Source organism: Chanodichthys erythropterus, chromosome 14 (assembly GCF_024489055.1).
Source record: "Chanodichthys erythropterus isolate Z2021 chromosome 14, ASM2448905v1, whole genome shotgun sequence".
In the NCBI taxonomy this organism is placed as follows: domain Eukaryota; kingdom Metazoa; phylum Chordata; class Actinopteri; order Cypriniformes; family Xenocyprididae; genus Chanodichthys; species Chanodichthys erythropterus.
The window spans coordinates 36,541,002-36,553,784 of record NC_090234.1 but is presented as its reverse complement, the minus strand read 5'-3'; positions in this window follow the sequence as shown (position 1 = coordinate 36,553,784).

The window sequence follows — 12,783 nt, the reverse complement described above, 5'->3', positions numbered from 1 at the left end:
TCTGCTATAGATTTGTCTTCAATTATAGAGGAGAGAATGTAAGATGTTAGCATCTATCGCTAAGAAAATATGCTATTTTCACTTAGTGTAAACAGCATCTATTGCATGCTGCCTAAAATAAAGCTAATAAAAATGACAAAAGCACAGCACATGACAAAATTACCTAAACTAAAATGAATATTTACAATAAAAAAGTATTTATTATAATAAATACTATAATCATATATAAATAATACTAAAATAGCACTCAAGAGGAATCTCTGATGGTATTAATACAATATTTACCATATTCTTTGAGAGGCTGACCTTTTCCCTGCAGTCCAGGTGAAATGCTAAATGAATTAATGAATGAACAAATGCATAGATCAATCAATGAACAAAGAAATTCTACTTCAAAATGACAAATCATGTCACGCAGTCACTCAAAAATAATATTTGAGAATGTCTAGAAAAGACAATTACAGTGCAAAAACAGGTTTATTTTCTTGCCACAACCAAAAAATAAATAAACAAATAAATAACCACCCCTGTACACTCCAGTCATTAAGTTGAATACATGAAATTTATTTTTGCATATGTTGGATTGGCGGTTACATGAGGTTTCAGCACAGAAATACAGAGCAAAAGAGCTGGATATTTCTCATCTACACCTTTTCCACAAAAGTGTTGACGGTTCTTGGACCAGAGCTAGTGCTTGGTTGGATCCAAGCATGGATGTCTTAGGGGGTCATGTGGAGCTGATTTTTTCAGCCCCCAGAACTGCCTTTTAAGCGGTAAACACACAGAACACTGGGTCAGTGAAAGGGGGACAAAAGATCACCACAGTCTTTGTGTAGCAGTAACTAAATCTAATGATCATTTTATGTACAAACAGACACACCTTTCTGTGAGAACTTCAAAACTGAATTTTTTTATTTCCTTGCTTCTTTGCACTACTTTTGATGTATTAAAGTGGATGTGGGAGATTTGAGAGCATTGCTCTGGTGCTGTAACCTTGCATGATCTTCTGAGGTTTCAATGCATAATAAGAGCTTTCATTGACAGGCTGAACCCGTTTTCACATCAAGTATATGGAAACTCACTTTGTAACATGTGTAAATGCATTGCCCTGAAGAGCAGAGAGAGTTTCAGTAGACTGACAAACGGACTCACTCTGCGAACTTCAGAGGAAGGGTCAAGGTTCATTGTTTTCCCCCGGGACCCTTCTGACCCTAAGAATAATGTTTTATTGAAGTGTACAGAAACCACTCAATATATCAAAATGTGATTAGTGTTTCATGTCCAGCAGATGGTCCAGAACAACTTAATTTGGTTCTTTCACGCTTTCCGGCTCGTTTGATTTGTGATGGCAGGGAGGTGAAAGGTCATCAAATGGGAAAAGCTTGGAGTGGCCCTTGAAATATAGCCAAGCATTGTATCATTATCTCACTGGCAGTCATGTAAAGAGGAGTGTAGAGGTAATAGCGGTCCTAAAGGAAACAGCCTTTATACATGTCTAGTGATTGTCCTATCAGGAAAGGCTATTCAAAATTCTTAAATACACATTTTTACATTGTTGCAAGATTTCTTTCTGTTACTCCAACTCAAAGTATGTCCATAATGACAAGTAATACCACAAATACCACTACTGTAAAACTTTTCTGTTGATATGCAGCAGTTATTAATTTCATTTCATGCACAGCTCTCTGAAATACCACATTCTGATCAATTGCAGCATCCAGTAGTAACATTCTTCCATTCAAAAGTATGGGGTCAGTAAGATTTTATTTTATTATTATATATATTTTTTTAAAGAGATCTCCTATGCTTAGCAGTTATTTGATCAAAAATACAGTAAATATCATCCACAAAACCAGGAAACAATAAACAGTCCAAAAGGTCGAAAGGGCAGGCGGCAGAGATTCGTACACGGGGAACAGACAGGATCGGGAACAGACAGGATCAGAAACAGGCAGACAGACAGGGTCAATAACGCTCAGAATTGTACACAGGGTGAAACAAGACCTCGCAATGTGTGTGAGTGAGTGAGAGTCCTTTATAGTTCAGATAATGAGCTTCAGCTGTATGTGGCAATTGGTGATTGGTGGAGTGACTGCAGGTGATAGACAAGGAGGATGCTGGGAGGTGTAGTCCGGAACTGACTGGATTTGTGACAAATATGCTGATTTGAGACTTATATTCGTGTATTTCCGTGAGACTCTTATCGGGCGATAAAAAAAATATCGCCGTTAATCTATTCTCAAAGTTGGGTTGGAAGCTGGATCTATACTACGCAAGCTATGATGACTTTCACCTTGATATTTTAGCGTGGATGTATACCTAGCCGAATTGACCCTTCGCAAAGACCCGCCCCCCTTAGTTACTGTTGCTTTGTCTGACAAGCCGTGGTACACAGTGATAAATACGTCACGGAGCAAAGAGGACACTGACAGCACGTCGACAGACAAGACAGAGCAGGTTACTTATGATCTTAAACAAAGTCCCAGCTTTAAAACTGTGTAGTTTTTTAAGAATTTCAAACAATAAAAACCGGTTTGTTGCTCTTTAATGCGTCGTGACCATGGTCGTGACAGATTGCTGTAGTGCCTCAGCTCAAGAGGCTCGTAAACCGATCATCTTTTACTACGAGTTCATTTATAGCATCAAATAAACATCAATGAACATGAGAATCAATGTTGTTTCAAACGTGGAAAGATGTCAATATACACAATTTTTCAAGTTTAACTCCACCGATGTTAATCTTTTAACTCCTCCCTGCTGAAAAATCCAGCTAAAACCAGTCTTAGCTGGTTGGCTGTCTTAGCTGGTTTAAGCTGGAAGTAGCTGGTTTTAGCTAGTTTAACCCTTTGATGCACAAGCTATGAAAACCCCTTCTAATGCGCAACATGGGTAAAAAATGACCCGTATTCATTTCCTATGTAATTTCAATCATGGTTGAGTGTTTCTTTGCTGAATCTTTGAAAGAAATGTATTTTATCATTAATTTATTCCAGGTATTCCTTAAATATCTTGTTTTTGATTGACAAAAATCATTGTTCATTTTTTCTTTCTTACTTTATAAACAAACACAGTTTTTGTCTGTCTACATCAATTTTACACACATGGGTCAAAAATGACCCGTATTCATTTCCTATGTAATTTCAGTAATGACTAAATGTTTCTTCGCTGAATCTTTGAAAGAAATGTATTTTGTCATTTATTTATTCCAGGTATTCCTTAAATATCTTGTTTTTGATTTTAACAAATCATTGTGTTTATTTTTTCTTTCTTTTTTTCATAAACAAACACAGGTTTTGTATTTCTACATCAATTTTACACACATGGGTCAAAAATAGAAACCTTTGCAAATTTTCGCAAGAAGGAACATATTTACTGCAGACAACTGTTCATCCGCCACACATTTCATGTCTCAACATGGCTGCTTTTGTATATTTGATGGATGAAAGACATATTATATTTCATATAATAGGCTGTATATTATATTTCATAATTTGTATTTTTTGTCATAAACCAATGCTACTGGTCACCTTTTACATCTATCAGTGTTCCTGAAAAGTAACAGTTTTGAACAAGGTTTCTGTCCAACAGTGAAAATATATAATAAGTGTATCGATCAACAGTGATTTTGAATTTGTTTATCTAGAGTGTTAATGGCTGGTCCTCAACAGAATTGAGGTGGATGATGACATCAATGTAAAAAAAGCTGAAAGTGTACTTTGCGAACAGTCAAACGCAATTTAAATGTGTATGTGCAGGGTTGCACATACACAGTTACAGAAATCCGGCGGAAATTATAAAAAGTTACAAAAATCTGTATGCTGACCCTCACGTACACATAAAAAGTGAAGTATACGTTGGCCTTTAGAAAGGTAATGACACACACATTCAAAAAAATTCATTCAAAAAGAAAGGAAAAATTAAAATAAGGATTTGGTTATTGAGTAATAGATGAAATAATGAATGATAAAATTAATTTATTGTAATATATGCGATATAGAAAATAACTAATTCGGGTCACTTTTGACTCATGTTGTATTTGTCCAAAACTGTTACATTTCAGGAACGCTGACAGACATAAAGGATGACCAATTGCATTGATTTATGACAAAAAATTAAAAATTATGAAATATATAGCCTAATATATTAAATATAATAAGACTTACATCCATCAAATATACAAAAGTAGCCTTGTTAAGATGTAAAATGTGTGGCAGATGAACAGTTCTCTGCAGTAAATATGTTCCTACTTGCAAAAATTTGCAAATCTTAAAGATTTCTATATGGGTCATTTTTGACCCATGTGTGTAAAATTGATGTAGAAACTGTGTTTATTTATAAAGTAAGAAAGAAAAATAAACATAATTATTTGTAGAAAATCAAAAACAAGATATTTAAGTAATACCTGAAATAAATAAATGATAAAATAAATTTCTTTCAAAGATTCAGCGAAGAAACACTCAGTCATGACTGAAATTACATAGGAAATGAATACGGGTCATTTTTTACCCATGTTGCGCATTAGAAGGGGTTTTCATAGCTTGTGCATCAAAGGGTTAAACTAGCTAAAACCAGCCGGGTCATTTTTGACCCATGTTGTGCATCAAAGGGTTAAGATGCTCTCCCTGCCTCCCAGTCTCCTAGCTAACCAAAACCCCTCTAAAACCAGCTATAACCAGGCTGGGAGACCAGCTAAAACCAGCCTGACCAGTTTAGGCTGTTTTTAGCTGGATTTTTCAGCAGGGTGACTGCTTTGTCGAACAAAATGGCAGTTTACTTTTAGTCATTATTTGGGTAGCACACATATTCTGAATGTCTTTGGCAGAATTCAAATGAGCCATTTTAATCTAGATTAATCTAGATTAATACCAAGATTACAGCGAGATTAATCTAGATAAAAAAAAAAAATCTATGCCCACCACTAATATATATATATATATATATATATATATATAAACTGTGTGTGTGTGTGTGTGTATATATATATATATATATATATATATATATATATATATATATATATATATATATATATATATATATATATATATATATATATATATGTGTATATCTGATTGGCTGAGAGCCATGCAATATTCGCCCAGTATAAGCACTGGTACTATTTCACCGTTTGTATCACTCCGCTTTGTGGTGACTGTCTTGGTTAAGCAAAACAACCAATTTTTTTATAAATACTACTGTTATTATGTCACAAAATGTAGTTTTAAGGAGTTTTTTTAGGCAAGAATCTAGTTATGTAGTTATTTAGACCTCAAGTGACTATATATAAACATAGCGTCTATTTTACAATTTGCATTGACGCTTTCGCAGATGCGAGCTCCAGGCCGTTCACACTCATGTACCCACAGAGAACAGCTTCATCTCAGCCAGTTCTTTGGGAATTCGCCGCTGGCTCTTATGTAGATAGTGGTTAAAAGAGATACAATTAATTTGGGGTATATCAAATGGCCAATCTTTGGTCTTATTAATCTATTACTTGTTCCAGAGCTAAACGTTTTGGGTTAAGGGGAAAAGTAAGTTTCATAACTTTATATTTAGGCTATATTTAACTTTAAAGGGTTAGTTCACCCAAAAATGAAAATTATGTCATAATGACTCACCCTCATGTCGTTCCAAACCCGTAAGACCTCCGTTCATCTTCAGAACACAGTTTAAGATATTTTAGATTTAGTCCGAGAGCTTTCTGTCCCTCCATTGAAAATGTATGTACGTATACTGTCCATGTCCAGAAAGTTAATAAAAACATCATCAAAGTAGTCCATGTGACATCGGTAGGTTAGTTAGAATTTGTTGAAGCATGGAAAATACATTTTGGTCCAAAATTAACAAAAACTACAACTTTATTCAGCATTGTCTTCTCTTCCGGGTCTGTTGACAATCGGTGTTCACGACTCCGCAGTGACGCTGCTTGTGACAGCGGTTGCTGCTGTGTATTCGTGTATTCAGGTTTAAATAATTTGGCTGAGCAAAAAAATGCAAGCCTGCGTCTCAATGTGCATACTATCCATCCTAAATAGTATGTGACACTAGTAATATTCAATACTATTTAGGGTGGATAGTATGCATATTAGGATGCAGGGCAAGTCTTCCTCTGTGTCGAAATCCTTAGACATGTTTTCGACTGTAAACGAAGCTCGGGCACACCAGATAACACGTCAGCAGCATCTTACGTCAGCAGCGTCACTGCAGAGTCGTGAACGCGGATTGACAACAGACGCGGAAGAGAAAACAATGCTGAATAAAGTCGTAGTTTTTGTTATTTTTGGACCAAAAGTGTATTTTCGATGCTTCAACAAACTGACACTCTGATGTCACATGGACTACTTTGATGATGTTTTTATTACCTTTCTGGACATGGACAGTATACCGCACATACATTTTCAATGGAGGGACAGAAAGCTCTCGGACTAAATCTAACTTAATCACTTAAACTGTGTTCCGAAGATGAGCAAAGGTCTTACAGGTTTGGAACGACATGAGGGCGAGTCATTAATGACATCATTTTCATTTTTGGGTGAACTAACCCTTTAAGTTTGTATTTTAAATTGAAAACATCTGATTGTTTACATTATACATGGTTGGTCGGACTGAGTACAAGATGATGATGTTCATTGACTGTGGCAACCAAAAATTAAAAAAAAAATTTGTTTTGTTGATATAGACGTCACAAGATGAGAGACAGCATTAAATTACTTTATGTCTCAAAGCACATAGCATTACTATAATAATGAACATAACTTACAGAGCTGTAGTTGTACCACCTGACTGCTGCAGATTAATTACACCATTGACAGTGTTAACATAGAAATGCATAAATCCGAGTCTAAGGACGTGAACAGCTCCAAGTAGAATGTCACGGGTTGCCATATTGTAATTACGGTTATGACATGACATGAATGCAGCATAAGCTCCTTGTTTTGGTTCAGGAGGAACTGTAAAAGGCGGCTGTTGTTTGTTTGCGGCGCTCGGTGACTGTCTGTCTACAACTCTGCATAGCCTCATTGAACGCGCTGATGACGTGTGATGTCTGCATGAGCAGGGGGCATGGAGGTATGGAAATACATATGTTGACAGGCAGGCAGGACCAAACGCAATGATTGGACAAACAATTATTTTGGTCCTGAGACTTCCACAGAAGATGTACATGTTTTAAAACTATTAAGACTACTTCTATTATTGATTACTATCAGGATGTGACTATCAGTTTCAACCAGTATAACAAAAAGTGTTTTTAAGACAAATTGCCTATACCCTACCTTTACCTAATATTACTGTAAAATTTCATTTCTGCATATTTTTTTTACTTTGTAATATAAGCAGGATAATGTACAGTCAGCCGAACATCTATATTGTAAAATAAACTGTAAAGTAATAAGTACTTGCTGCTCTAATAAGAACTTAAAAACTTAAAAAACACCATCTTTCCCCAACTGTTCAATGTTGACCTCTATCAACTTTTGTTATATTACTGACTGACTGAACAAAACCAAAAGTATTCTGCCCACAACAATTAACAACAGACTTCTCTGCTTTGACCTACAATCTGTGTGATCACATCTGAGTTCCATTTTCCGCAAGGATACAGCAAGAGCAAAGCAAATTTGAGAGTAACCTTTCTTCTCCGGCCTTCGGATAGTAGGAATTATTATTTTTTTTTCCTTTGTTTCATTTCATTTCACTTTGTCCTTCCAAGACCTCAAATGGGAAAGAAAGGCACTTTCAACTGGAACACAACCTAAATGTCACAGGCTGATTTTCTTTTCTTTTTTCTTTTTATATAATAAAGAAACCCACAGAAAACTCATTCATGCACATTTTTACAACACAGCTGCTTGTAAATAATAAATGAATTTTTGGAGCGCTTCTTAATAAAAAGTCTTTTCCATCCTGGGTTCACTGGAAGTCATTGTGGCCCAGTGTGAACTGAAGTGGCTTTGCCCTGCATCCCTCTGGGAGCAAAGCCAGGGCCCTTTGTTTGTGTCCCTTCACTTCACCTCCTGCGGCAATAATATCAATCTTTCTCCAACCAGGCAGGACAGCACAAAGACAACACACAAACAAACAGGTCATGCACCACCAAGAGATTTTTAAAGCAGACACATTTTATTCAGTCAATAATATATTGACAAAACGACTAAACACAAGTATTTATGCATATACCTGTATGAAGCTCACAGAGATGTGAGGATATCATTTAATGTGCACGTAAAGAGAGACCGTGACTAATAGAAGTACCTTTAAAAGGCTAATTTCACATCTATTCCCCTGGTTCTGTTTGTTTTTGATGTCTTCATGCGAAATGGGGGGGCTCATTATCGGACAGCTGCTGTGTTGCTCCGGTGCTTACTGGCTGTCAATTTCTGGACAGATGGGTTTGCAGACTGCAGGCTGAGAGGAACCACTGACCATCAACAGCACAAGCAGCCACCGCCCTCAAATCTCACCGTGTTAGATTCATTTTCACAAGAAACCTTGCTAAAATATTGGTGCCACTGTCATTAAGAAACATAAGCACTGTTCCAAAACCTAGAGAGCTGCCTTGTTGCATACCTACATAACAAAGGCAGCATCCTAACTGTCCTGAAAACTAATAGAGTAGTTCAGGGATGACATCAAAAACCGGAAGACTAATTTGCCACTGAATTTCCTATGGGGTTTTATAATAGGGGTTTTCAATGAATGTGTAAAATAAGGTCTGTGGTAAACATAACTTGGCAATACTTGAACATTTTGTTCTACAAAGTAAACTACCACCTGACTGCTTCAGATTCATTTTGCCGTTGACAGTGTTAACATAGAAACACATAAATCCGAGTCTGAGGACAGCTCAGAGTAGAATGTCACGGGTTGCCATCTCGTAATTACGGTTACGACATGACATGAATGGAGCATAAGCTCATTGTTTTGATTCAGGAGGAACTGCAAACGAACTGTTTGTTTGTGGCACTCGGTGACTGTCTGTCTACAACAGCATAGCCTCATTGAACAGGCTGATGAAGTGTGATGCCTGCATGAGCAGGGGGCATGAAGGTATGGAAATACATAATTTTAATATAAGCAGGATAATGTACAGTCAGCCAAACATCTATATCATAAAATAAACTGTAAAGTAATAAGTACTTACTACTCTAATAAGAACTACAAAAACTTCAAAGTAAACTGCACACAATCACACCCGAACGTTCTTATCTAGTTACTTATCAGCAGTGTTGGGGGTGATGCATTACAAGTAAAGCTAGTAATGTAATCTGATTTACTTTTTCAAATAAGACAAATTTGAAATTTGTTTTCAAACATTTTGTTTTCCCATTTATTGACATACCTGTTCAGTAGAGTGTAATATTTTGAGTTTGCATTTCATTGTTTTTACTCATTTTTAGGAATACGGAATTCTGGAATGCTCCCAATTTCTCTCAACATTAGGACAGGAGAGCTGCCTCTGAATTTGCATTTCCTTCAGCCTGAGGCTTATTCATTTCACTTTGGGTGTGAAAGGGCCTTTACATTTCCCTTTTTTATTATTATTATTATTATTATTATTATTATTATTAAAATTGTTATTTAACAAGCAAGTCCAGCCCAGGTAAGAAAAAGTGAAGCAAAAGCAATATAACACATTACTTAGCATAAAAAGTAACTAAGTATCTATCTATCTATCTATCTATCTATCTATCTATCTATCTATCTATCTATCTATCTATCTATCTATCTATCTGTCTGTCTATCTATCTATCTATCTATCTGTCTGTCTGTCTGTCTATCTATCTATCTATCTATCTATCTATCTATCTATCTATCTATCTATCTATCTATCTATCTATCTATCTATCTATCTATCTATCTATCTATCTATCTGTCTGTCTGTCTATCTATCTCTCTGTCCATCCCTCTATCTATCTCTGTCCATCCATCTATATATCTGACTTTTTTCAATTAACATGTGTGAAAAAACAAAAGCACACACACGTTTGTTTTTGTGAATTGTGGGGACTTTCCTTAGGCCGCAATGCATTTTATACTGTACAAACCATACTTTCTATCCCCCTACCCTACCCCTAACCCTAAACCTAACCATCAAAGGAAACTGTGCACACCTTTATTTTCTCACAAAAACATCATTTAGTATTTTTATTAATTAATTTACATTGTGGGGACCGGTGGCTGGTCCTCACGATGTAGGTGAACTCAGGTTTATATTACATCATGGGGACATTTGGTCCCCACAATGTAATACAAACAAAAGCACACACACACACACACACAAACAAAAAGCCAAAAGCAGGCCCGGGTTGGCTAATCGGGACCACTGGGAGAATTCCCGGTGGGCTGGTCTGTTTTTTTTGGCCACAAGGGCCGGTGTTGTCATGGCACTGGGTTGAAATATGGATGCTCTAGAAACTGTCGAAGCGGTGAAAATGTACTAAGCTGAGTACCTTTTTCCTTTATGCATGGGCAACGGCCCAGGGCAGCATCTTGCCGGGGGCAGCACGGGGCACCTGCGCAAAAAAACAAAAAAAAAAACAAATGCGCGCTCGGGTTTTTACCGTTCATTTGCACGTAACATCAATGATATCATGTCACCTTGTGGGTCAGTTAACCATGTCAGGAGGGACTCAGAGTGTGTGCCCGGAGAACTCTCACTCAAAAGTTTCGAAGATAGTTAGAAGAAGATGGGATGAGGTGACGTCTGTAGGGACAGCGGGACAAGTTCTAAATCAACACTAAATTATGGTAAGAAAAATGGCCTAAGCCACCGGAGGCCGATTTAGGTTGCCTAAATAAATAAAAAGGAAGGTAATAGTCATATCGTAATAGTAGGTAAATAATAAAATATAGGGCCTATCATTTATGATATGTTTCTTGCTAATATGCTACACATTGGGAAACAATATTCATTTTTCTGTCCAACTAGCTTACATAACCAGACAGTAAAATGTGATTTTTGTAACATAATGTAACTTTTTTAAACAAATGTGATAACACTCACTTTAATATTTTTACTGTAAAGTTGTGCAGTTTTGGGGAATTTATTTAAATCAATTAATTTAATTGTATTTTTTTGTTATTTATTTGCCTAAATTTGTAATAACTTTTAATTTGTGTATATATTAAGTATATATATTTATATAAAATAGGAAAATGTTTATGTGAAAACCGCTTTAAAAAAGATCTACATTTCTCAATTTCATTCAAAGTGATAGACATGAAAAATGTGCCTGGGTTTAGTGGACGATTGCTGCCATCTACTGGAAAGTAAACACTTAATTTTTTTTTTTTTTTTTTAAATAACACGATTTTTTAACTACAGTCACTAGATGGCTAAAGAATTAATCAATGGTTCACTTTATAAAATCATTATTATACAATAAAAAATGACTATATCAAATTTTAGCATTTTTGCACTGAATTGGAAATAATATTTTTGAAAAATACAATTAATTACAAGGCCAGCACAATTTGCAGACTTATATACTGAGGTTTTAATTACATTATTTTAATATAGTCAGTCGGGAATTAAAGTGGGTCGGTCTAAGGCAGTGGTTCTCAACCGGTGGGGCGCGCCCCCCAGGACATTTTATTTACAATAAAATGTAAGTGACTTAATATTATTAACTTGTTTGTTGAACTGTCATATCAGTGTCACATTTTCAATCGTGAGGTGATGGTCAATTAAGTGATGGTCAATTGTCAGCTCTCTTGGTCGTCAGGTCGTGTGATGTATGTTGCTGAACTGTATTCAAATGTTATAAATATAAAAACACCACATTTTGAAATTTAACTGCAGTATGTCAATTTAGTTTATTTGTGTGTGCTGCTTTCATAGACTTAAGAAAACAGCGCTTGTTTGATTTCTCCTCGAGAAGCTGCGCAAGCCTCAAAAGTTTAAGGTCCTTGCACCTGACTGAGTCCGAAACTGTCGTATTCGTTTTTTCATATTCGTCATTTGGTCGATCAATTGTCAAAAAAACCCTCAAAATATTTGCTACGGATGTGAAAAATCGAACCATCCGAATTAATTTTTATGACGGACGGAAGTTTCAGAGTTTTATACGTTTTATGCAAACGTATAAAACGTGAGGTCGTATATATATATATATATATATATATATATATATATATATATATATATATATATATATATATATATATATATATATATATATATATATATATATATACATACACACAGGGTGTGATTTGTAGGAGGGGATGGGGGGAATTTCCCCCCTTCTGGTCTATGTATCCCTCCCTCTGCTGAAATATTTTTTATCCCCGGTGGGGATAAAAAATCCCCCCCGGGTGATGTTACTCCACAAACCACCAACAGAGCATATAAAATACCAAAAATAAACATCTGTTTTTAAAACATCGCCAAGTAAAACGCTGTGTTTATATAGAACTGTCTCTTTACCACCACAACAAACTGGACACTTTTCAAACGCGCATTACTTCGTCTCAGTGCCAGGCTCAAGTCAAACGAGCGCGGAAAAGGTGCAGGTGACAACGAGTGAGCTTCAGTTGAAAAGCAGTGAACTGCAGTTAGATGAGATTTTGTCAGGCTATGTCTGTAAAACTCAGAAAAATGAACACGACTGTCCAATCAGCCGTTATACTGTGCTCGTGGCGCGCACTCAAGAATTGCATGCGCAAATGCGCCGGCGCGCGCTGCATAATAACTTTATAAATATAGTCTTAAATAAAGCGCAAAAGAGCAATGATGGTCGTTGTTCTGTTGTAAGAGAAGTCATGAAATTGCCAAACATG